We start from the raw sequence: 25,825 nt of genomic DNA on the forward strand, positions 1-25,825 counted from the left end.
CGAATGTTAGGCGATTGGCAAAGAAATACTGGTCCTCCCACCTGATGCCATAGAACCTCCAAAGCTGTGGATGAATGGGCAGCAATTTAAAGGCATCGGCGATGTCCGCCTTGGCCAGCCATGCCCCCCGACCTACCTGAAGGATCAGCTGGATGGCTGGGCACTAACGAATTCGGCGGGCACTAACGAATTCAGACTGGGTGTGCTGGAGCCATGCGGTGCAGACAAATCATAAATGAGAAGTTTTTTATTGGTGAACTGCTTGGACACGATACCAATGGGGTTTATCCTCCAGAGATCAAAAGGCACGAAGGAAAAGGGGCCAATGAGGAACCCCTTTTCTAATTCTGACCTGATCAGGGCCCCCACCGGCTCGGGATCACTGGTTGCAGACAGCAGATTGGGCCCCTCCCAAGAAGCTTGTGGGAGAGCTATCAGGCCTGTGTGGAAACCTGTGGTGAACCCGGAGACCAGGAACTGCACGAACTGTGGGTTATGATGATTCTGTAGCAGGGATGCTAGCAGAACCACATTGACCCCGCTTAGTCAGGATGGCCTGGACCTTTGAGGACATGCCATCTGGGGGTGAGCCCTGAAGCAGACTGCGCAAACGTGAAGGGCCCTACATTTGTTGTAATAACAAGCATTTTGATTAAAATTATTACAAACCTGGCTGTTGCCCAGGAAAACTATCGCCCGCCCTAGTTTGTCCGTGGCTGGGCCAGACCGCTGAAGGGACCCGGAGCTGCTGGGGAGGGATCTGCCCTGGGACGTGGAGGGACCTGCATTGGGGCACCACTCTGCGGAGTAGGCAATTGATTGGCAAGAGGCACATGCTGGGGCCCTGAGCCCTGCAAAGTGCCGGCAAAAGAGCTCCATGTCCATTGCGGCCCAGTTTGTGATATGCTGGAATTGGACCAGTGCGGCGGCGGCTTTGGCTGAAAAGGAGCGATGGTAATCGTAGAATGCCTGCCCACCGTACTTGTGGCCCAAGTCCGTGACCCTGTAAAGGTATGTGTCTAACTCCTCCCGCCTCTCAGGATGGACAGAACAGATGACATCCCTGAATAAACTAAACGCGAGGACAAACTCCGTGATGGTTAATTTTCTGTTTAGGCGGGGATCCCTAGCTTTGAGGACGATGGACATGTCGCCGCAAGCTATGGTTTTGCTCTCTACCGTGTCGTGGGTAGCTATCAGGATGGACGCCAGATTGACTTCCTTGCCCTCTAAAATATCCTTTTTGATGCTGCTGGGGATGAAGTGCGCAGGAGCTACCTCAGGTGCGCAAGGGACCCTACCTGGGGGAAAGAGCCCAGAAGTGGAGGCTACAGGCAAAGGAGAAGCGGAACGGTTGGATGCCAGCCCCTGATGGGACTCGACGGCCAGGAGTCTGGACTGCACGTCCGAGACTGAGGAGGCAATTGTGTTCATCATGGCATGTAACTGTGTCAGAGACACTTGCAAAGTGGACATGGAGACTTGCTCCAAGTCCGGGCCAGCTGGTTTAGCCATGAGCAGCCTATACAATTCAGCTTTCCGGGCGGAAGCAGGGTGTTGGATCCCTCTTCTGTTGAGTTCCGCAATTAATTTTGCAATTGTTCAACTCCTTAGAGATGAGGAGCTGGGCCGCTCGGATGCGGGTGTCTCGGGAATGGATAGGGCTTCCTCGATGTTTGAAATATGCGACATGCTGCAGCTGTGAGGTGACAAACAAAAATTAATAGCTGAGCTGGAGGCCCCGCATTTATTAGGGCGACACCCGAGCCGTGACTGGTGGAAAAAGAAAAAACTAGGGTGGGCGAGTGCCTAGTGCTGTAAAACGGGCGTTACTGTGGAGGACCTTTCCAGACTAAAGCGTGCAATGACGTACGAGCTACAAGGCCGTGACTTCCGACAGGGAGTTTAAAAACATAATAAATGAACATCAAACCTGGAATCGTACCGAAGCAAAAGAATATGGATTTGAGTCTGAAAAACGTGACAGGCGATAGAAATGGTAATTATGAACGTGATCCTGACACGTAACAGGTAACGGATGAAATGCTATTAACGTAAGCCCGAAGCAGAACGGTCAACAGATGATAAATTAGAAACGTAAGCCTGAAATGTAACAGGTAACAGTCATGGTACATTAGAAACGTGAGCCTGAAACGTAACAGGTAACAGTCATGGTACATTTTGAAACGTAAGCCTGAAACGTAACAGGCAACAGACATGGCACATAAGAAACGTAAGCCTGAAACGTAACAGGCAACAGTTATGGTATGTTAAAAACGTAAGCTTGAAGCGCAACAGGCATCAATCATGGTATGTTAAAAACGTAAGCCTGAAACGTAACAGGCAACAGATGATGAAAATAAAAAACGTGAGCCTGAAGCGTAACAGACAACAGATGATGAAAGTTAAAAACGTAAGCCTGAAACGTAACAGGCAACAGATGATGAAAATAAAAAACGTGAGCCTGAAACGTAACAGGCAACAGATGATGAAATAAAAACATAAGCCTGAAGCGTAACAGGCAACAGATGATACGTTAATACGTACGCCTGGAGCGTAACAGGCAACAGATGATACATTGCAATATGTGAGCCGCCAGAGGCGAGACTGGCAACAGATGAGAGATTAACGTGAGCTTGAATGTGACAGGCAACAGATGATACATTGAACAACGTGACCCTGAACTGTGGCAGGCACCCGACATGGTGGGACGTGAAACGTGAGCCTTGAGCGTGATAGGCAGAAAAGGTCAACAACACGTGAGTCTGAAAGTGTCAGGCCAATGAGGAAGAAGGAGCAGACGCCTGGACGGAACAGGTCAGATGGCCAGAGGCGAAACCTGGCCGAAAACGTCCAACGATAGGCCTGACACGTAACAGCCACAGCATGTTATAGACCGACATGACAGTGAAATAAGCATGGTGACATGAACAAGCTGTAACCTGAGCCGCGACTGGGGACAACCCGGTGACTATGGAGTGACCCTGACGCGGGTGACCAGAAGGATTGGAAGTTGCATTGCAGCATGGACTGAGAGACGGTGATGAGTGTGTGGGAAAACGGAGCAGTTACCAGCAAAGTCTGTGGACGTGGCGAAGTAGAAGAGCGATGGTCGGCTCAGACGGCACCCAAGAGAGCCACCTGACTGACGAGCGCCGCAAGAGTGATGATGCACCCGGGGTCTGCAAAATAATTGTTGACGTGAGGGGGAGAATATGCAGACCAGAATGCGTAATGGTGTCCCACCCGTGCTTTACGGACTCCCTTGAAGGTTATTAAAAAATATATTTTTATTTTTTTTTTCTTTGCTGCACGGAGCAGTTAATTACTTTTGGGGACTAGGATGACCGACACTGTCTGTCAATCCTGGTGTTAGCAGGTGACCTCAGCAGTGCCTGAGACCGGGGTGCAGCTCCTGCTAGAATGTGTGTGAACCTGCTGTAAATAACAGAGCAGCATGGACGAAAAGTGTATTTTATTTATTATTTCCTTTTTTCTTTTTGTTTGTTTTTTTAAACTTTATTGAAAGACCACCGCCGGTCAGCTGCGGTAGGAGCGGCACCCCCGGCCTCCTGGCGTGGCCCTGGCTGGGGACGGACCCTCCCCCTGGGGAAAGACAAGGCCGGTCCATGGAAGGTAGCGAGCTGCAGCTTGCGCCAGGAGGGGGAGCCTGTCACGTGACGCGGGCCGGGACGCCGACTCCGTTACCGAGGCAACGGAGATGCTGCACGGCGAACCTGCCTGGCGTCCCACGTGACCGCCGAATGCCGGAAGTGGGGACAGCGCTGGCCGCCTCGCCGGGAGTGGAGGTGAGGTGGTGATGCACCGGGCGGTGGAAGCGGAGCACGCCGGGGAGGGGGATTGGGAGCATGACATAGAACTTACCCTAGTAGCCGGAACGAGCGACGAGCATCGGGGGGGGGGGGGGAGACCTCGCTGAAGACTTACCTGCTGGGCTGCACGGCTGTAAAGGGCGTGACGTTACTGGCGGGAAATGGCACCGAAAACGCACGCAAGTGAGGAGAGGGCGTGCCTCCTTTTAAGCGCGCCTACGCCCCTCCCACAAATGCAGGCTGACATGTCAGCCTTAAATGACATGTATTTTTTTTTTTTGCTTAAAGGAGGGAACCTGTCACTGGGATTTTGTATATAGAGCTGAGGACATGGGTTGCTAGATGGCCGCTAGCACATCCGCAATACCCAGTCCCCAAAGCTTTGTGTGCTTTTATTGTGTTTAAAAATACCTATTTGATACATATGCAAATTAATCTGAGATGAGTCCTGTCCCTGACTCATCTCAGGTTAATTTGCATATGTATCAAATAGTTTATTTTACACAATAAAAGCACACAGAGCTTTAGGGACTGAGTATTGCGGATGTGCTAGCGGCCATCTAGCAACCCATGTCCTCAGCTCTATACCCAAAATCCCGGTGACAGGTTCCATTTAACACAAGATTTATTGAGAGCAAAAGAAAATCATAAATTACTGCTTAAACAGCTAAAAGTCGCAGGCAGAGTGGTACAGGAGAACTGCAGTATAAAGGAAGGCAATACCCATAGAAGAGTAGTCATGAAATACAATCATCAATAATGTGCAAACCTCTGTGCCATTATGTAGAATAAACAGTATAACCCCTACACAGTGTAGAGGTATACTTTATATTGTGTGGCAGAGTGTAGAGGTATACTGTATAGTATGTGGCACAGTGTAGAGGTATACTGTAAAGTGTGTGGCACAGTGTAGAGGTATACTGTATATTGTGTGGCACAGTGTAGAGGTATACTGTATATTGTGGGGCACAGTGTAGGCTATATGTGTATAACAAACATACTCCACATGAAAACTTACAGTTACTTGGCTTGGCCCTTGGGGATCTCGGACACCACTTCAACACTTTGGCCGGGGGCTCGGTGGAGCTGATATTGTGCTTTATCCTAATGAGAAAGATTTCATAATAAGGATTTGGAGAAGGGGCAGAGAGATAGCAGAGCAGAGAGAGGCTGGTGCTGCTACTAGGGGGTCATACCATGGGGGGGAAATAAAGCTCACCATAATGCCCCCCCCCCCCCCCCAGTAGTAATAATTCTCCTTATAATGTGCAAAACATACCCCCTTGTAATGCCCCCAGTTGAGCTAATGTTCCCATAATGTGCCAATATAAAATACCCCTTCTCAGTTCCCCCGTAGATGACCCCATAGTACTCCTCTCCCCCCTTCCCCATAGTACCCACTATAATGTGTCCCAGTATAAAATGCCCCTATACAGAGCCCCCCATATAAAAAAAACCTTCTTTTTAGCCTCTGTAGATGCCCCTATAGTGCCACCTAATAATGTGCCAGTAATAAGTGCCCCAATGTGCCAGTAAGATGTGCCCCCATAGATGCCCCCTAATCATGTGCCAGTAAGATGTGCCCCAATCATGTGCCAGTAATAAGAGCCCCATAGATGCCCCACAATCATGTGCCAGTAATAAGAGCCCCCCACCATCATGTGCCAGTAGCCAGAGTGCACCCCCTATCATGTGCCAGTAGCCCACCTATGAAGTGCCAGTAGCCTCCCCCTTATGTGCCAGTAGCCCCCCTTATGTCTATGCTAGTAGCCCACTTATGTGCCAGTAGCCCCCCTCATGTGCCAGTAGCCCCCCTTATGTGCCAGAAGCCCCCCTTATGTCTGTGCCAGTAGCCCCGCTTATATGCAAGTAGCCCCCCTTATGTGCCAGAAGCCCCCCCCTTATGTGCCAGAAGCCCCCCCTTATGTCTGTGCCAGCAGCCCCCCTTAGATCTGTGCCAGCAGCCACCCTTATGTCTGTGCAAGTAGCCCCCCTTATGTCTGTGCCAGGCTCCAGCAGCCCCCCTTATGTGCCAGTATTGTAATTTTTACATATAAAAAAAAAAAATTAACTTATACTTACCTCCTCCAGGATGCGATGCAGGCCTCCTCCGGCCTGTGTCCCTTGCTGGCCTATCAGAGGAACAGGGAGGGGACACACCTCTCCCTGCCCTGCCGCATTACAGACATTTGTATCGTAGCGATACAGATGAGATGACTTTGGACATGAGTGAGCGCTTCCACAATGGAAGAGCAGCGCTCATCTCCTGCTGTGCCCTGCCGGCGCCCCACTTCTGACAGCACCCTAGGCAGACGCCCGGTCTAAGAAACGGCCCTGTTCACGCTGGTCATGGAACCTCTGGCTAAAGCTATTAGGTCTTCAGACAAGATACTGGGTATCCCCAAAAATGGAGTAGACCATAGAATCGGATTGTTTGCCGATGATGTTATCATAGCCTTAACCAATCCCCAGGAATCTCTTCCAGAAGTTATGCCCCTTCTCTCGCAATTTAGTAATATATCATACTACAAGCTCAATGCTAATAAATCCCTCATGCTAAATATGGGACTTTCTTCTAGTGTGTCTGCTCAGCTATCTACCCAATACACATTTAAATGGTCCCAAGAAGGTTTCCCCTATCTTGGAATAGCTCTCACATTTCCCTCTAAAGAATTATTTGTCCATAATTATGTTCCCATGACTAAGACCATTAAAGCGGATATATAGCAGCTTATTCTAAGGTGGAGGTATCATGGGTAGAAAGAGTGGCAAATACAAAAATGATGATCTTGCCTAAAATATTATACCACTTTAGAAATCTTCCTATTGTGTTATCTAAAAAATACATAACGGATCTAGAGTTATTATGAAATGCCTTTGTTTGGAACAATAAGAGATCTAGGGTAGCTGCTTCCACCTTATACAAAACAGAGTTGCAGGGTGGATTGGGTCTACCTAATTTGGTTTACTATTATCACGCTGCAATACTTGATCAAGTTCGGTGTTGGTTTTGTGTAAATGGTTCACCTCAGTGGGTGCAGATAGAATAGGATACTATTAAGCCGGCACCTTATTTGATGGCAATTATTATAAACAACTCATTGCATTCCCCGCCACTGTCACCGATGAAAGCAAGTATACATTCATGGCTTAAAACAGTGGTCAAAAAGCAAATGGTTACCTGGCGTATACTTGATATCACATTAAACATGGTGGAACTGCTTATCCCAGATATCTCCTTCTCCAATTGGGTAGCTGCAGGAATCACAAAAATCCATCAGATTTGCAGTGCAGGGAGGTTGGTCCCCTTCTCAACCCTGGCTACCTCCTATCATATACCCAATAAAGAATTTTATAAATACTTACAACTAAGGTCCTTCTTAAGTTCCATTTCAGCAACCCCGAAGCCTGCCACATCAGTTTTTTAGTTTCACTTTTTTGGTTCATCTGTTTTGTTTTTTGTTTTTTCTCCTCTTTAAAATGGCAGACTTGGTTCAGTGCAGGAATTGTTGTGCATTTATTTCATGTTCCACTCTTTGGAGATTCGGATGCTGTCAGATCTGTAGACAGTTCTCCTATCTGCAGCAGGAAATTGCATTTTCTCCAGCTAGGACTGCTGCAATGCCACTGCCACAGAGAACCCCCAGAAATGGCAGATGGGTTACTGTAGGTTCTGGAAGACTTAGAGTGGTGGATAGAAGACATGTCCCACAGTCGGTGGTTCTCCATAATTCATTTGCAGCACTCTCAGAATGTAAGGACAACATGGATATGGACTCAAGCACAGAGGGTGAGAAACCATCGACTCCTAAGTAGAATGTATGCAAGACTGCAGCCAAGGACAAAAAAGTGAAGTCTCAAAGGAAGCAGCTGTTGCTGGGTGATTCAATCATAAGAAGTGTGGAGCTTAAAGAAAATGGTTTTGTGAGATGTCTCCCTGGGGCTACTGCTAGAAGAGATAGAAGACGTATTATTAATATTGTTAAGCAAGCAAAGCAGGAAGGGGACGTGGATGTTCTTGTCCATCTAGGGACAAATGACCTGGCTTGCAACGAAGTGTCAGAGGTGAAAAAATCTTTTATCACACTTGGTAATGATGTACAGGATTTTGCATCCACCATTTCATTTTCTGAAGTTCTGCCTGTGCATAATGTTCAGAATGATAGGCAGAGGTGCATAAAGTAGTTCAACATATGGCTTGGTAAATGGTGTCAAGAGCAAGGATTTGGCTTTGTTTCTCATGATAGCTCTACTTGGAATAGAAAGGAACTGTACAAAAAATATGGTTTGCATCTTTCTCTCAAAGGAACAAATGTACTTAGTGAACAACTCCAAGAATTTGCGAAAGAGTATTTAAACTAGGAAGGGGGGGGGGCAAAAGAGTGAAAATAAAAGAGTCCAATTGCCCCCCGAAACAATGCCAGAACAGGTCAGAAGCACAGAGGTTAAGAAATGATAAGCTCAGAGTCCTGTCTACAAATGCTTTAGGTAAAAAAATCAATGAACTTGGGTCAATAATGGCATCTGAGAATGTAGATTTAGTGGCTGTTACGGAGACATGGTTTAATGAAAGAAATGACTGGGACATAACCATACCAGGGTACTCTTTATACAGAAGAGACAGAGAAGGCAAGAAAGGTGGAGGAGTGGCCCTGTATGTGAAAGATAGCATTAAATCTAACCTAATACAAGTTGGTGAGGCCAACATAGAGTCAGTTTGGGTTACGTTGCAGTTTGCTAATCATGCAGTAACTCGTGTAGGTGTGATATATAGACCACCTGGTCAAGTTAAAGAACTAGATGATCTACTAGTTGAAGAAATAGCTAAAATGACAATGAAAGGAGAAGTTATCATTATGGGAGATTTCAATCTTCCAGATATAAACTGGAAAACCAAAATAGCAAGTTCTACCAGGAGTACAGATATTCTAAATTTCCTACTGGGGTTATCCCTACAACAAATGGTTGAGGAGCCAACCCGGAGGGAGGCCATTTTGGATTTGGTATTCACAAATGGAGATCGGTATATGATGTCATTGTAGGTGAAACCTTGGGATCTAGTGATCACCAGTCAGTGTGGTTTAATATAAGAACTGTGAAAGAGTCCCACCACACAAAAACAAAAGTTTTAGATTTTAGAAAAACAGACTTTTCAAAAATGAAATTAGTTATAAATGAGTCCTTATCCGACTGGAACGGATTACATGGAGTCCAGGAGAAATGGGACTACTTAAAAGGTGCATTATTGAAGGCAACAGAAAATTGCATTAGACTTGTCAGTAAAAGCAAAAAAAGGAAGAGAACACTGTGGTACTCAGCAGAAGTGGCCCAAATCATTAAAAATAAAAAGCTAGCATTTTGTAATTATAAAAAAAAAACAGAGCAATGAAGATAAGGAAATCTACAAGATTAGGCAGAAAGAGGCCAAGCAAGTTATAAGAACTTCTAAAGCGCAGGCAGAAGAAAAACTAGCTCAGTCTATGAAAAAAGGGGATAAGACATTCTTCAGATATATAAATGAAAAAAGGAAATTAAAACAAGGAATAACTAAATTAAAAACAAAGGACGGAAGGTATGTAGAAGAGAATAAAGGGCTAGCCGACTGCCTTAATGAATACTTCTGTTCAGTTTTTACAAAAGAAAAAGAAGGACCTCCACTAGAAAGGATGACTAAAAAATCGTTTGATGCATGTGTCTTTACAGAGGAAGATGTTCTAAGTTTGCTGTCTAAAGTGAAGACAAATAAGTCACAGGGGCCTGATGAGATACACCCAAAATTATTGAAAGAGCTTAGTGGTGAGCTGGCAAAACCGTTAACAGATTTATTTAAACAATCATTAGTAACAGGAGTCGTCCCGGAAGATTGGAAATTGGCAAATGTCGTGCCCATTCACAAGAAAGGTAGTAGGGAGGAATCAAGCAACTATAGACCAGTGAGTCTGACATCAATAGTAGGCAAATAAATGGAAACCCTATTAAAGGATAGGATTGTGGAACATCTAAAATCCCATGGATTGCAAGATGAAAAACCACATGGGTTTACTTCAGGGAGATCATGTCAAACAAATCTTATAGATTTTTTTGACTGGGTGACTAAAATAATAGACGGTGGAGGTGCAGTAGACATCGCATATCTAGATTTTACTAAGGCTTTTGACACTGTCCCACATAGAAGACTTATCAATAAACTGCAGTCATTGAGCATGGACTCCCATATTGTTGAGTGGATTAGGCAGTGGCTGAGTGACAGACAACAGAGGGTTGTAGTCAATGGAGAACATTCAAAACAAGGTCATGTTACCAGTGGGGTTCCACAGGGATCTGTACTGGGACCAATTTTGTTTAATATCTTCATAAGTGATATTGCAAAAGGCCTCGATGGTAAGGTTTGTCTTTTTGCTGATGACACAAAGGTATGTAACAGGGTTGATGTTCCTGGAGGGAAACGCCAAATGGAAAAGGATTTAGGAAAACTAGAAGAATGGTCAGAACTCTGGCAACTGAAATTTAATGTGGATAAGTGCAAGATAATGCACCTGGGGCGTAAAAACCCAAGGGCAGAATATAGAATATTTGACACAGTCCTGACCTCAGTATCTGAGGAAAGGGATTTAGGAGTAATTATTTCAGAAGACTTAAAGGTGGGAAGACAATGTAATAGAGCAGCACGAAATGCCAGCAGAATGCTTGGATGTATAGGGAGAGGTATAAGCAGTAGAAAAAGTGCTTATGCCGCTGTACAGAACACTGGTGAGACCTCACTTGGAGTATTGTGCGCAGTACTGGAGGCCATATCTCCAGAAGGATATAGATACTCTAGAGAGAGTTCAGAGAAGAGCTACTAAACTAGTACATGGATTGCAGGATAAAACTTACCAGGAAAGGTTAAAAGACCTTAATATGTATAGCATGGAAGAAAGAAGAGACAGAGGGGATATGATAGAAACTTTTAAATACATAAAGGGAATCAACTCGGTAAAGGAGGAGAGCATATTTAAAAGAAGAAAAACTACCACAAGAGGACACAGTTTTAAATTAGAGGGGCAAAGGTTTAAAAGTAATATAAGGAAGTACCGTATTTTTCACCCTATAAGACGCACCGGCCCATAAGACGCACCTAGGTTTTTGGGGAGGAAAATAAGAAAAAAAATATTTTTAGCTTTTGGTGGGTTTGGAACTAATGGTGGTCTGTGGGTGGCACTATTACTGGGGATCTGTGAAGGACACCGTTATGGGGGGATCTGTGGATGACGGACACTGTTATGGGGGGATCTGTGGATGACGGACACTGTTATGGGGGGATCTGTGGATGACGGACACTGTTATGGGGGGATCTGTGGATGACGGACACTGTTATGGGGGGGATCTGTGGATGACGGACACTGTTATGGGGGGGATCTGTTGATGACTGACACTGTTATGGGGGGGGGATCTGTGGATGACTGACACACTGTTACAGGGGGGATCTGTGGATGGCACTGTTATAGGGGGGGATCTGTGGATGGCACTGTTACAGGGGGGGGGATCTGTGGATGGCACTGTTACAGGGGGGGGGGATCTGTGGATGGCACTGTTACAGGGGGTGGGGGATCTGTGGATGGCACTGTTACAGGGGGGGGATCTGTGGATGGCACTGTTATATATGTGCCATCCACAGCCCCCCAGCCCAAAACAGTGGCATCCACAGCCCCCCAGCCCATAACAGTGGCATCCACAGACACCCCCCCCCTTAACTGTGCCATCCACAGATCAGCTCACCCACCCGCCTCCCCCCCGCCTCTGCCGCCCCCAGTATACTAATATTACATGTCTTATTCGATTAAAATGTATTAGATATGCCCCCTCACTCCTATATTGCTAATCGTACCTTACATCCTATTCCTAGCTTCTGTAATGCAGGCCGGGCGGCCGGCGCGTCACTCGCTGACGTCACTTGCCTGCGCCGCCTGCTTCATTCATAAAGTAGGCGGCGCAGGCACGTGACATCAGGGAGTCACGCTGCTGCCCGCCCGTCCTGCATTACAGAAGCTAGGAATAAGATTTAAGGTACAATTAGCAATATAGGAGTGAGGGGGCATATCTAATACATTTTAATCGAATAAGACATTTAATATTAGTATATCGGAGCGGCGGGGCGGGGCTATAGTACATTGATTGCACCGCCCCGCCGCTATTCCCGGCCCCCAGCTCCTCCTCCAGTCCCTCCCCTGGCCCCCGCTACATCGCATCCAGCGATGTTAAATTGTCCGCATTCGCCCCATAAGACGCAGGGGCATTTCCCCCCCGATTTTTTTGGGGGGGAAAGTGCGTCTTATGTGGCGAAAAATACGGTATTACTTTACTGAGAGAGTAGTGGATGCATGGAATAGCCTTCCTGCAGAAGTGGTAGCTGCAAATACAGTGAAGGAGTTTAAGCATGCATGGGATAGGCATAAGGCTATCCTTCATATAAGATAGGGCCAGGGACTATTCATAGGATTCAGATATATTGGGCAGACTAGATGGGCCAAATGGTTCTTATCTGCAGACACATTCTATGTTTCTATGTTTCTATGTTAAAGATTTACAAACTACTTCTGGAACATGAGTCCACAGATAAGGTATCAGGGGAGGCGAAATGGACCACGGAGCTTAAATCTTCCTAATGAAGAGCAAATGTTGCAGGGGTCTTTTACTGCAGTACGGAAATTATCGAGCTGCGCAACTCATCTGGAATCCTCACGTAAAATGCTATATAGGTGGTATATGACCCCCCAACGCTCATCACTAATATACCCAGAGAGGTCAGCAACCTGCCGGAGGTGTGAGAAAATGATAGGAGATATCAAACATATATTTTGGGGATGTAAAGCGCTGGTGGACATTTGGGATAAAACATTGTCACTGTTAGAGAAAATTGTAGACACCCCAATATCGAGGGGTCCGGCTCTCTGTCTACTATTTATAGGGATTGAAAATTTTCCGAGAGAAGAAGGGCCATAATATTTCATATCCCCACAACTGTAAAGACGTTGATAGCAAAACATTGGCGTTCCACTCTAACTCCTTCACTTGATGATACAGTACGTAGGGTGGGTTATAATTGCACCATGGAGGGTACGATGGCTTCTTGTAGGGGGACCTATGATGCTTATTTAAAACAATGGGCTAAGTGGCTAGTGGTGTATCCGAACTGACACATGGCTGGCTAACCTGAATGAGTAATGCGTTATTATTAATATTACTACTATTACTGAAAATGCTTTGTTTTTCTCCGCAAAGAATAGTCAGATGGAAGCCGAGGTCAATATACCAGGAAGGATGCGCAGTACAGGAGGAGCAGGCAAAGGATCGTCAGGGAACAGGATCAGGTAAGTACACAGGTATCCAACAACTGCCAGGAACCTAAATTAACAGGCAACCTGTGGCCAGCAGGCTGCCTGTATTTATAGTGGGGAGTGAGGGTCATGTGACGTGGCCAGCGTCACATGACCGACAGACCGACCAGTCGAGCACCGAGTGATCAGCTCGGCGCTCAAGGCATACCTAGGAGCAGGGAGCCTCCCAGCTAGCAAAGCCGCCCTGGGAACGAGGTCAAACACAGATCCTCGCTCCCGAAGCTAAGCAGCAGGTCTGCGGCTGATGGGAGACAGAGTGCGCCTTCGGCACGCCGTTACACCTTGGATACTGGATGCCCCTGTGTGCCAACCCCCCTGTCCCCTCTGTTTTTTTATTTTTTTTATCCCTCACCGAAGTAGGTCTTTTTACCGCTGATTTTACACGTTATAATGTCTGTCTAATGCTTATTGAATAAATCATTTTTCATTTATCTATACGGTGGAGCTGTAGTTCAATTTTTTGTGTGGAATTTTGATTAGTGGAGGCTTATCTTGGTATTACTTTAATGACTAGGTGTGAAAAGTTTGGTGAGTGTTGTATGTTCTTTGTTTTTACAGAGACATTTTTTAGATGGAATTCCGGGTTCAGACTGCACTGTGGCAAACGCAGACAGATGATTTATTCAGCAGTGATGGCAACGGAAGTGAGGATATGGATGGTCGGCAGACCAGGGACCTTAAGAATGACCTTAAAAAGCACCATCTGAAACATGCAAGGACATGGTGGAACAAGGTATCTCGTGACTATTTGAAATATAATTATATTCCTAGGGGATTGAGGATCCAAATTTTCCCAACCTATGGTAGTCAAGATATGGATTTTACAACCAAATGGGAGGATACGTGTAACACGTGTTCTAGATCATTGATTCAGGCAATAATTGAATTGAATGAAAAAACACAATGGGATTTAGAGGCAACAATTAAAAATATTACGGAACAATTGACTTCACGTTTGTCCACAAGTGACAAAGAATGCTGGGAGAAGAAGATCCAGGATCTATACGATGTGTGGGAGAAAGAGATTAAAACCATTAAAAGTAAGAAGTTCCAGAGGTATAAATTGGACTTCGAGAACAATCATGTATACAAATGGCATAATTCATCTGTTGGCGTAAGGTCAAGATCCAGTTCTATATCCTCCAGTATATCCGCAGGTGGCGATTCCAATCGCCCTGTTGGACTGCCTGCAAGATATCTCTCCTGAAAGACAAAAAGAAAGGAACCACCCAAGCACCAAAAAAAGAGTAACCCGAAACGTAGGATGTAAGATCATGGGGATAATTCTAATCTCAAGGTAATTAATTTATCAGAGGGAGAATTCTCCAGGGCGCAATTAGAGGTGCTGAAATATGGTTTTTCATTTGTCCCCTCTAACAATTTTGATTGCTTTACAGCAATAAAAGATTTAAAAAACGTATTCGCCAGAAAACTGTTTTTTAAAAAGATGTATTTCGGTAAGGATACCTTAGAGGGGGCTTTGACAACTATACAAGAAAAAGAAGCAGTCACAATTCTGGAGGAACTAATGGAGTAACAGAAACAGAATGAGGGGGCTGGTTGTGGTAATTTTCCTCAATCATTACTACCCAAGTCTAAACGATTTCTTGCTTTACATTTATATCCCAATATCCATGCCTTCGTGCAATTAGTCATGAAGGAATTTCATAAGATTGTGAATGATAACTATTGAAAGAAACATTATTTTACATATATACAGAGGAAGGCTGTTCGGGAATTGCAAAGTATAAAGAATTTGGTATTTAAACATGCAGACAAAGGCAGAAACGTGGTTATTTGGCCCAAAAAGCTGTATGAAAAGGAAGCATACAAGCAGTTCAGGGACTCCACATGCTACAAGCGATTAACCTATAATCCTAGTGATCAATATAAAAGGGAGTTAACGACTTTAGTTTTACAAGCTCAGGAAAGGGGCATAAATACAAAAAACAGGCTGATATCCTTTTTCCTGAACATCCGAAAGTAGCCTGTCTGTATATGCTCCATAAGATCCACAAGAATGCCATCGGTCCTCCTGGACATCCGATAGTTTTAGGGATGGGGAATCTACAGTTGCAAGAAAAAGTATGTAAACCCTTTGGATGATATGGATTTGTGCACAAATGTGATCTGATCTTCACCTAAGTCACAACAATAGACAATCACAGTCTGCTTAAACTAATAACACACAAATAATTAAATGTTACCATGTTTTTATTGAACACACCATGTAAGCATTCAAAGTGCAGGTGGAAAAAGTATGTGAACCTCTGGATTTGATAACTTGTTGAACCTCCTTTGGCAGCAATAACTTCTACAAAATGTTTCCTGTAGTTGCAGATCAGACGTGCACAACGGTCAGGAGTAATTATTGACCATTCCTCTTTACACAACTGTTTCAGTTCAGCAATATTCTTAGGATGGTGTGAATCGCTTTCTTGAGGTCATGCCACAGTATCTTAATCGGGTTGAGGTCAGGACTCTGACTGGGCCACTCCAGAAGGTGTATTTTCTTCTGTTTAAGCCATTCTGTTGTTGATTTACTTCTATGCTTTGGGTCGTTGTCCTGTTGCAACACCCATCTTCTGTTGAGCTTCAGCTGGTGGACAGATGGCCTTAAGTTCTCCTGCAAAATGTCTTGAGAAACTTGGGAATTAATTTTGCCTTCGATGATAGCAATCCATACAGGCCCTGACGCAGCAAAGCAGCCCCAAGCCATGATGCCCCCACCACCATACTTCACAGTTGGGATGAGATTTTGATGTTGGTGTGCTGTGCCTCTTTTTCTCGACACATAGTGTTGTGTGTTTCTTCCAAAAAACTCAACTTTGGTTCGAGTTTGCAAACTGAAAATGTGCAGCAATGTTTGTTTTTTTGAACAGCAGTGGCTTCCTCTGTGGTATCATCCCATAAAATCCATTCTTGTTTTGTGTTTTATGTATCGTAGATTCGCTAACAGGGATGTTAACATATGTCAGAGACTTTTGTAAGTCTTTAGCTGACACTAGGATTCTTCTTCACCTCATTAAGCAGTCTGCACTGTGCACTTGCAGTCATCTTTACAGGACAGCCACTCTGAGGGAGAGTAGCAGCAGTGCTGAACTTTCTCCTTTTATAGACAATTTGTCTTACTGAACAGCAAGACATTTGGAGATACTTTTATAACCATTTCCAGCTTTATGCAAGTCAACAATTTTTAATCGTAGGTCTTCTGAGAGCTCATTTGTGAGAGGCATCATTCACATCAGGCAATGCTTCTTGTGAAAAGCAAACCCAGAACTGGTGTGTATTTTTTATAGGGCAGCTGTAACCAACACCTCCAATCTCATCTCATTGATTGGACTCCAGTTGTCAGACACCTCACTTCAATTAGCTCTTGGAGAGGTCATTAGTCTAGGGGTTCACATACTTTTTCCACCTGCACTGTGAATGTTTACATGGTGGGTTCAATAAAAACATGGTAATATTTAATTCTTGGTGTGTTATTAGTTTAAGCAGACTGTGATTGTCTATTGTTGTGACTTAGATGAAGATCAGATCACATTTTATGACCAATTTGTGCAGAAATCCATTTAATTCCAAAGGGTTCACATACTTTTTCTTGCAACTGTATGTGAACCTGCATGCAGATTTATTGACTTTATGTTACAGCCACTTGTGGAACAATTACCATTGTTTGTGAAGGACACCACAGATTTACTACGTCGATTGAATAATTTACACCCAGAACCAGACATGTGGATAGCATCCTGTGATGTAGAATCGCTCTATACAAGTATTCGTCACAGGGACGGCTTGGAAGCAGTTCGATTCTTTTTGATGATGTCGGATATAGACGATGAAATGGGGGAGTTCATCCTGGAATTGTTGGAATTTGCGCTCACCTACAATTTCTTTCTGTTTGGGAATGCCTTCTACCTACAGCTCCAGGGGACAGCAATGGGGCCGGCCTGCTCTCTGTCTTTTGCTTGTCTGTTGCTGGAGCTGTGGGAGAGGGAGGTGTTCCTCGCAGAGACATGTTGCACTATCAGTGGGGTCAATATGTGGGCCCGCTACATTGATGACATTTTCGTTGTTTGGCAGGGCCCACTGTCTGGATTCACAGAATTAGTGGAGACCTTAAACAAAAATAATCGGAATATCAAATTGACTTTTAGGATCAGCAAAACATGTCTAGATTTTTTGGGATGTCCAAATCCTAGTTGACGAGACAGGAAAAATTTCCACTGACCTTTTCCGTAAAGCAACCTCAACGAATGTAGTCCTACATGTGAATTCATGTCACCCTTCGAACCTCATTCAGAATATACCATATTGCCAAGTTTTGAGAGCCAAAAGGATCTGCTCGACAGAAGAAGCATTTGAGACACAGTCTCAGGATCTTTGGAATAGGTTCTCAGACCGTGGATATCCTAGACCGAAGATCCGACAAGGATATACAGTGCTGATCAAAAGTTTAGGACCACTTGAAAAATGGCAAAAAATCATATTTAGCATGGGTGAATCTTAACAAGGTTCCAAGTAGAGCTTCAACATGCAACAAGAAGAAATGAGAGTGAGACAAAAAGTAGATTTTTTGTGAAACTCACCTGTAAAATCTTTTTCTCGTCTTTTCCATTGGGGGACACAGACCATGGGTATAGCTTAGAGGTATTAGTAGGAGGGACACTATGCAAATACAAAAGAGCTCCTCCTCCTCCTCAGGCTATACCCCCAGGCTCCACCAGGAGGAACTCGAGCATTGCAAAAGCAGTAGGAGAAGGAGAAAATAAAAAAATAAATGGAAGCCATCAGACCAAAGCCCATGAGGTCAAGCCACAAACAGAACTGAACTGAACCCCTTTTGCAACAGGCAGAATGGGTGGGAGCTGTGTCCCCCAATGGAAAAGATGAGAAAAAGATTTTACAGGTGAGTTTCACAAAAAATCTCCTTTTCTCATACATTCCATTGGGGAACACAGACCATGGGACGTCCCAAAGCAGTCCACGGGGTGGGAAAAAACATCAGCACCACCAGGAGGAACGTCCAACGGTCAAACAGGAACCACAGCCTGCAAAACCCTGCGGCCAAAGACAGCATTAGTCAAAGCCAGCAAATGCAACTGATAAAACTCCGTAAAAGTATGTAAGGACGACCAGGTGGCCGCCTTACACAGCAATATAGCAACCTTAGCAATATAGCTATATTCCTTGATAGGGTGTTGTGGGTCCATGCCACCAGCGCCCCTTCCTACATCAGGGACACCAGACATTTTCTGTTGAAGCTCAGAGATCCGAGCCTACCTGCCGACCCTATCCTTGTCAGTTTCGATGCAGTCTCTCTATATACCTCCATAGAACACACATACGGGTTGAATGTCGTCGGTGTGGCCCTGGCCAGCACCGGGCTCTCCCTGGGCGGCCGTGGGTTTGTCCTCCATCTCTTAGAGGTGGTCCTGAGGCGGAATTATTTCCGCTTTGGGGGCACCTACTACCAACAATTGCGTGGAGTGGCCATGGGTTCGAATGTGGCGCCCACGTATGCCAATATGTTTATGGCTGAGGTGGAGGACAGACTCATTTATCAAGCAGCCTTGTTCTGGAAAGCCCGGTGCTGGTGGCGCTACATCGACAAGATTTTTGTGGTGTGGGGAGGCTCTCAAGGTGAACTACAGCACTTTTTTGAATTCCTCAATGGCATGGTGCCCGGGTTGGGGTTCACCATGACAATGTCGACAGTCTCTCTTCAATTTCTGGATGTGATGGTACATATCAGGGAGGAGGGCATTGAAACTGATATCTTCCACAAACCGACAGACAGGAACAATCTGTTAGAATTCAGGAGTAATCACCCACGACGGATGGTGGAGTCGTTACCCTGGAGTCAGATGCTGAGGGTGAGACGGGTGGTATCGGGGAGGAGCGTTTTGGGAGAAGGGTGGAGGAGATGGGGAAGAAATTCCTCGAGAGGGGATATCCACGACTATTGGTGGATAAGATCTAACATAAAGTGGGGGAGGTTGACCGGGAGTCCACGTTCCAGAGAAGGAAGAAAGAGAGGGACTCCAAACGGATTCCGTTTGTCTCAACATATGGAACCAACAGTGGCGACATAGCGCATATTATACGCAAAGAGTGGCACATCTTGCATAAAGGGTTACCCATGGTAGAGGAATTTGTGAGTTTCCCTATGATGGCATACAAGAGAGGGGCCAACCTGCGTGATAAATTGGTGAGGACCGAGGTTGGTGAGCCACATGGGGATGGGCAGAGGTATCTGGCACCAAGGAAGATGGGATGTTTTCCCTGCCTTGGTTGTTGTAACTGCGGCAATATGCTAAAGGGAGATACCTTTGCCCATCCCTATAGTGGCAAGCCCTATAAGATTAAAAACTTCTTTACATGCAGGTCACGGGACGTGATATATATGATCATGTGCCCGTGTGGCCTTAATTACATCGGGGAAACCACAATGGAAGCCAGGGAACGTATCAACTCCCATAAGAGCAATATTCGTAGGGCCCAGATTGATAAGCCGGTGGCGAAACACTTCCTGGAACGTGGACACTCGGTCAACCAACTCCGGTTTAGAATCATTGATTCTGTCGGCCCTCTGAGACGTGGGGGGGACAAGGATCGGGTTCTACGCAAAAAGGAGCTTAAGTGGATCTTTGAGATGAGAGCCCTTCAACCTTTTGGAGTGAACGTAGATTTCTCAGTAACAAATGTGTAATGATTCTGAGTGACGTTTGAACTGGTTCTCTGTATAGTGTTTTTTAACTGTACTTTGATTTTTGATTAATGCACATTCTCACTTGTTCCTGGCCCACATGGATCACGGCACAATATAGATCATAGGGCTTGGTCCTACTTGCACCCATGATATGAGTGTGGGTGTCTCCCACCGCACGCCACTGCGGGGGGCGGGGCTAGACCTTGGTTGCGTCGCTGGCAACACGGGGTGGGTCGGACGTTAGAGAGGCGGGGCCATGACGTCACCAAGGCCGGGTTTCGGCTGGAGACGTGGTGCCTCCGCCTGCTCCTTAGCGGACGCCCACCGATTGCGCCAGAGGATGTGAAGAGTAGGCTGGTGAGTCTCGACTACCGCACAACTCGATCCAGGTTCTGACCGCTAACGCTGTGGACGTGGTGGTGTGGGGCGATCACATGCAGTTCTCGGGGATGGGCGGACCGGCTCATAGGCGTCCTTGGCAACGGTGCACATGACAGGAGAGGTATGATGACGCGAGATTGTTTGGGCGGAGCCGCTCGCGATCAGCTGATCCTGGGTGAATCAGGTAGTGACGTAGCCCTCTCTTTCCTGACATGCGCACCGAGAGCCTGGGAACGCCGAGGCACATGTGTGCCCTGAAGGTATGTGGGCTAATGGATCTGATACCTATGATTGATGTAGATTGAGACACCTAGTAGGAACACCAGAGGACGCATCCTTGATGACATCAGAACCTTATTCACTATGTTATTGGCCACTCCTGTGTGAGTGGGTGTGTTTTAATGTATTTAAACAGGTACTATTAGATTTCACATTGTGTTTGATAAAGGCTGTGAAGCAGCCGAAACGTCACAACTGTTGCACGCTTGTTCACTTGGCGGTTCCCATTAAAAGGGACTTTTTTACCGGTCATGCTGCCTCAATCTTCTTTTCTTGGACTTATAATGTAGGAGCCCTGACGAATCTTGGACTCCAGGTAGGCTGTTGCATACCGGATGACCTCAAGTTCTGGCGAGTGCGATTCCATTATTATTTTTTGTTATTACACAGCTGAGGCTCAGAGGCACGATTGCGCTTTGCCTAGGAAGCTCCCACCGCCCTAGTGGAGTGAGCGGTAATCCGAGCCAGGGGTAACCTACCACGAGTGCGATAAGCCGCGGAGATAGTCGAGCGGATCCATCGCACCACAGTGACCTTGGAGGTCGCCAGACCCTTACGAGGTCCCTTTGGAATCACAAAGAGAGAGTCTGAACGGTGGACGGAGGCGGTAGCCGTCAGATACACCTGCAGGGCCCGGACGACATCCAGGGAATGGAGAGCGCGTTCCTTGGGGTTTGCCGGAGAAGGACAAAAGTACAAGATCCTCGTTAAGGTGCAAGGGAGAAACCACCTTGGGCAAAAAGGAGGGAACCGGACGGAGCACCACCTTATCCTGGTGAAAAAACAGAAAAGGCTCCTGGCAGGAAAGCGCGGCCAGCTCCAATACCCGCTTGATGGAAGTTATGGCCACAAGGAAGACCACTTTCCAGGTGAGAAAGGTCAGGGAGACCTCCCTCAGAGGCATGTAGGGGGCCGTATGGAGGGCACGCAGGACCAAGTTGAGATCCCAAGGAGGTAAAGGGGGGACGTACGGAGGGACGAATGCGCCACCCCCTGAAGAAAGGTCCTCACAGAACCCAGGAGAGCAAGGGACTTCTGAAAAAAGACAGCCAGAGCCGAAACTTGACCCTTCAGGGAGCTCAGCGACAGTCCCATCTCAAGTCCAGACTGAAGAAACGAGAGCACCATCGGGATGGAAAAACGAAGGGGAGGGAGACCCGAGTTCTCACAAAAGGCAAGGAAGGCCTTCCAGGTATAATAGTAAATCCGTAAGGAAGCCGGCTTCCTCGCTCTGTTCATGGTTCTAACCACCGAATCCGAGAACCCCCTCTTCTTCAGGATGGCGGTTTCAACAGCCACGCCGTTAAACAAAGTGACTGTGAGGGGGCGTGGCCTGGCTGCTGAGCGAGATGGCCGCATGAAAGAGGAGCTCCTGCACCGCAGTGACGTATCCACAGCCAGCCCTTTATAACCAGCTTCTGAGTGGCTGATTTTCTGCCTCCCGCCGTCTCTGCCGTCCCCTGCAGCCATGGGGAAATCGAAAAGATCCCTACCTAAGCTACAGTATGGGTCAGTGGACTCTTTTTTCACGAGGGGGAGAGGGAAAGATGGCGCCGGCCCCATGACGGAATCCCCGCCAGCGTCTCCTCTCAGCGCTCCATCGCCTTCACCTGCAGTCCGCTCCCCGTCCCCACCGGACCATTTAGAGCTGACTCACCTCCTCCATGGCCCCCAGCCGTCTCTTTCTCCGACTCCTGCAGATATTGCAGACCCAGCACATGCTGGACAAGATGGCGCCCGATCCCCCTCAGACAGCGCGGAACTCCGTGAATGGCCACAACTCAGAGACTCCCAGCATCTGAACATGGATGTCTCCGAACCATATGCTGTACAGGTCAGTGACTTTGCTAACAAGTCTTATGCTGCTGAACAGCCGGAGAACCCGTTCCACAGTCTCTCTACCTCTGATAAATTAGTCACTGAGGACTCCCTAAAGAATATGCTGCTGGCCCTAAAATTCTCCCTCAGCACTGATATAGGGAAGCTACTTAACCCTGTGCTCGCCAGAATGCAGACAGCTGAACGCAAAATTGACCACATTGAAACGAAAATGGGCGAATTTGCGGCATCCCAAAACGAGCTTATTGACGCTCATAATGACATGGCGGACCAGATTGAAGCCATTAATTTAAAGATTGCTGATATGGAAGATCGCTCAAGGCGAAATAACATCAAGTTTAGAGGCATCCCTGAAGAGGTGACCCCTGAGGAATTGCAACCATATTTGAAAGGCCTCATGAAATTGCTCCTGCCTCAAATTCCGGGTCCGGACATGATTATAGATCGAGCTCACAGGATTCCAAAGCCCTCTCATTTAGGGTCACATATCCCGCGCGACACCCTTGCTCGCATCCACTTTTTTCATACCAAGGAAGCCATGATGTCAGCTCCGTATGAAACAGTGAAGCTTTTTACGGATCTGTCCAGATTTACGCTCCGCCGTCGCAGAGAACTAATACCTATAACTACGGCTCTTCAGGACTGTGATGTCCCTTATAAATGGGGCTACCCCATGAAAATTCTTATTCGCAGGAATGGGCAAGTTCATGCGATCAAAAATCTGGATGAGGGGAAACATCTCCTCCGGCTCTGGGGTATCCCTTTATCCACTAAGCCCACTGGAGATAATCCCCCTGTCTCACAATAATCTTATCCATTCTCCACAGGGACTGATACGTGCCCTCTACTTGGTATGCAGTACTCCTGCTAGGAACGGACGTCTTGAATATATAGAACCCACCGGATGATGGAATTAACACGGCACTTGGACTGCTTTCTATTGCTTACACAGGACCGGTGCGATCTCCTACCTCCTTCTACTTGTTCTTTTTTTTAAATTAAGTAATTTTTTATTAGCAGTTTTTAATATTACAAACGTAAGGCCCCAACCCCCACATACCCTCCCCCCACAAACCATCAGTGTGATGCCCTCCATCTTCCATAGCTGCAGCATCCGGTTACATCAGTGCAATTGCATTCAAAGTACACAGGCACAAGCCCCATCCCTACAACATTCCCACAAAATATTGAAAGACAGTTTGATCTTATAATCGAAGTTGGACCATACATCTGCCATCGGCCATACCCTCCCCACATTACATATCGCAAAAGCATACCATGTCTTCAGTGAGAAATCGCCAATCACCGAGCCAAATACGTACAATGATCGATAAAGCCCTCACACTAAGCCCAGACGGTATCTCTGAAGTTCCCTGGACGCCAACCCGGGGGCATCGATCCAAGGAATCCAGAGCTTTTCAAATTTGGCCATGGCACCCCTCTTTCTATAGACCCCTCGTTCCAAGTTAAGTAACCAATTAATCTTAGCTACAAATTCGGCTTTACTAGGACTACCCTCATCCAGCCAATGTTGAGCAATCAGCTTACGAGCCATATACAACATTCTGGCCACTGCTATTTTCCTGGGCTCAGTGATTGGCAAGTCCTCCACATACCCCAATACACAGACAAATGGCGTCACATCCAGCGTAACTTCATACAGAGAGTCAATGAGATGCAGCACTGCGCGCCAAAAACCTTCCAGGGCCGAGCACGACCACAGCATGTGCAGCATACCCGCATCCTCCTCCCCGCATCGCGGGCATTTGGAGTCTAACCGAAGACCAATATTAAACAGGAACTGAGGAGTCCTATAAACCCTATGAATTAGATAAAGGTGCGACAGCCTATGGGCCTCGCTGAGAGAAAGCTGCGGAATCCTCTCCAATATCTCCTGCCACTGGGTTTCCTCTAACGGCCCCATCTCCGCTTCCCATTTTGTCCTACTATTTATCGGGTGGTCTTGCAAAAATAGATCCAACAAGGCCTGATAAAGCAAAGAGATAACCCCAGAGGAGGAATCCCTCTTCTCTATAAACACAATAATCTTGTTTTGAAATACCGTGCTCAACATGCCGCCGTCCTGGTCAGCCCGGAAGGCATGGCGCAGCTGCAAGTACCTATAGAAATTGGAGGACGGCAATCCAGTTTCCGTCTGAAGTTGCTCATAAGATTTAAGACCAGTATTATCAATAAGTTGGTGAATTCTAATAATACCCCTGTCTTGCCAACCCCCCATTCCCTGCAAAGAACCTAAATTAGGCAACCACCGGGTGTCCCATATAGAAGTATACTGCGTTACGCCTTTAATGCCCTGCATGTCCCTCACTTTCCACCAAATTTTATGCAAGAGGCGCAGTGTAGGGAACACCACACCCGACAGCTTCAGCTTTTCCGCTTCTAACGCCTCATAAAGATTTGACACCACCAAAAAGTCTCTCAGTACTCCTTCTACTTGTTCTCTACCTCGCCAGCCCTGGCAGTGGACTTTCGCCCCTAGTTCGTCTAGGTGACGGGATTTGTCGCCTCCCATCCTAATCTGTCCTAATCCTCTTTCTTTCCTCCCTTTGTTTGTTTAACCCTTCCCTCTCCGTCCAGGGGAGTTGATCTTTTTCTGTAATTTCAGGGAATATTTGTCTGATTTTATAGTTCCATTTTGTACTGTATTGTACTGAGCTGAAGTTGTATCTCCGTTGCTTTCCTAACATATAGGTGTCCTTCATCGTGTAGAGATGGGTCTCAAGATTATGAGCTTCAATGTCAAAGGCCTCAATTGCCCTCAAAAGCGAACCTATCTCTGGGCTGAAGCCTTGGCTTCCCACGCCGATGTGCTGTGTGTACAGGAATCCCACCTGCTCCAAGCTGACGCCTTTCGAGTACATCATCGCCTCTTTTCAAACATCTTTCACTCACACTTCTCCAGGAAAAAACGAGGTACTTTTATTGCAGTTAAAAACACAGTAGCATTCACCCTAATTGCCTCTAAGACAGCCCTTTCTGGCCGTTATGTGATATTAGTGTGCTCCATCAATAATATAGTATACACTCTGGTCAATCTATATGCCCCTAACTCACATCAACTGGCGTTTTTACATAAAGTCATGCGTCAGGTTAACTCACTTAAGCAAAGTAAATTTATTATTTGTGGAGACTTCAATTCGGTCCTGCAAACTGCCTTAGATTCTTCCTCCCCCTCCCGTAGAACAGATGTGGGTATAGCCTCCTTTTTACAGTCAGAGGGATTGAATGACGTGTGGAGAGCCCAACATAGCCTGGAGAGAGATTATACCTTTTTCTCGGTCCCACATCTCTCTTATTCTAGAATAGACCTTTTTATGGTTGACCATACCTCCCTGCTCCACACCATCTCCTCAGAGATAGGCCTGATAAAGTGGTCTGACCAT

The sequence above is a fragment of the Bufo gargarizans genome, chromosome 7 (genome assembly GCF_014858855.1).
Source record: "Bufo gargarizans isolate SCDJY-AF-19 chromosome 7, ASM1485885v1, whole genome shotgun sequence".
Lineage (NCBI taxonomy): Eukaryota > Metazoa > Chordata > Amphibia > Anura > Bufonidae > Bufo > Bufo gargarizans.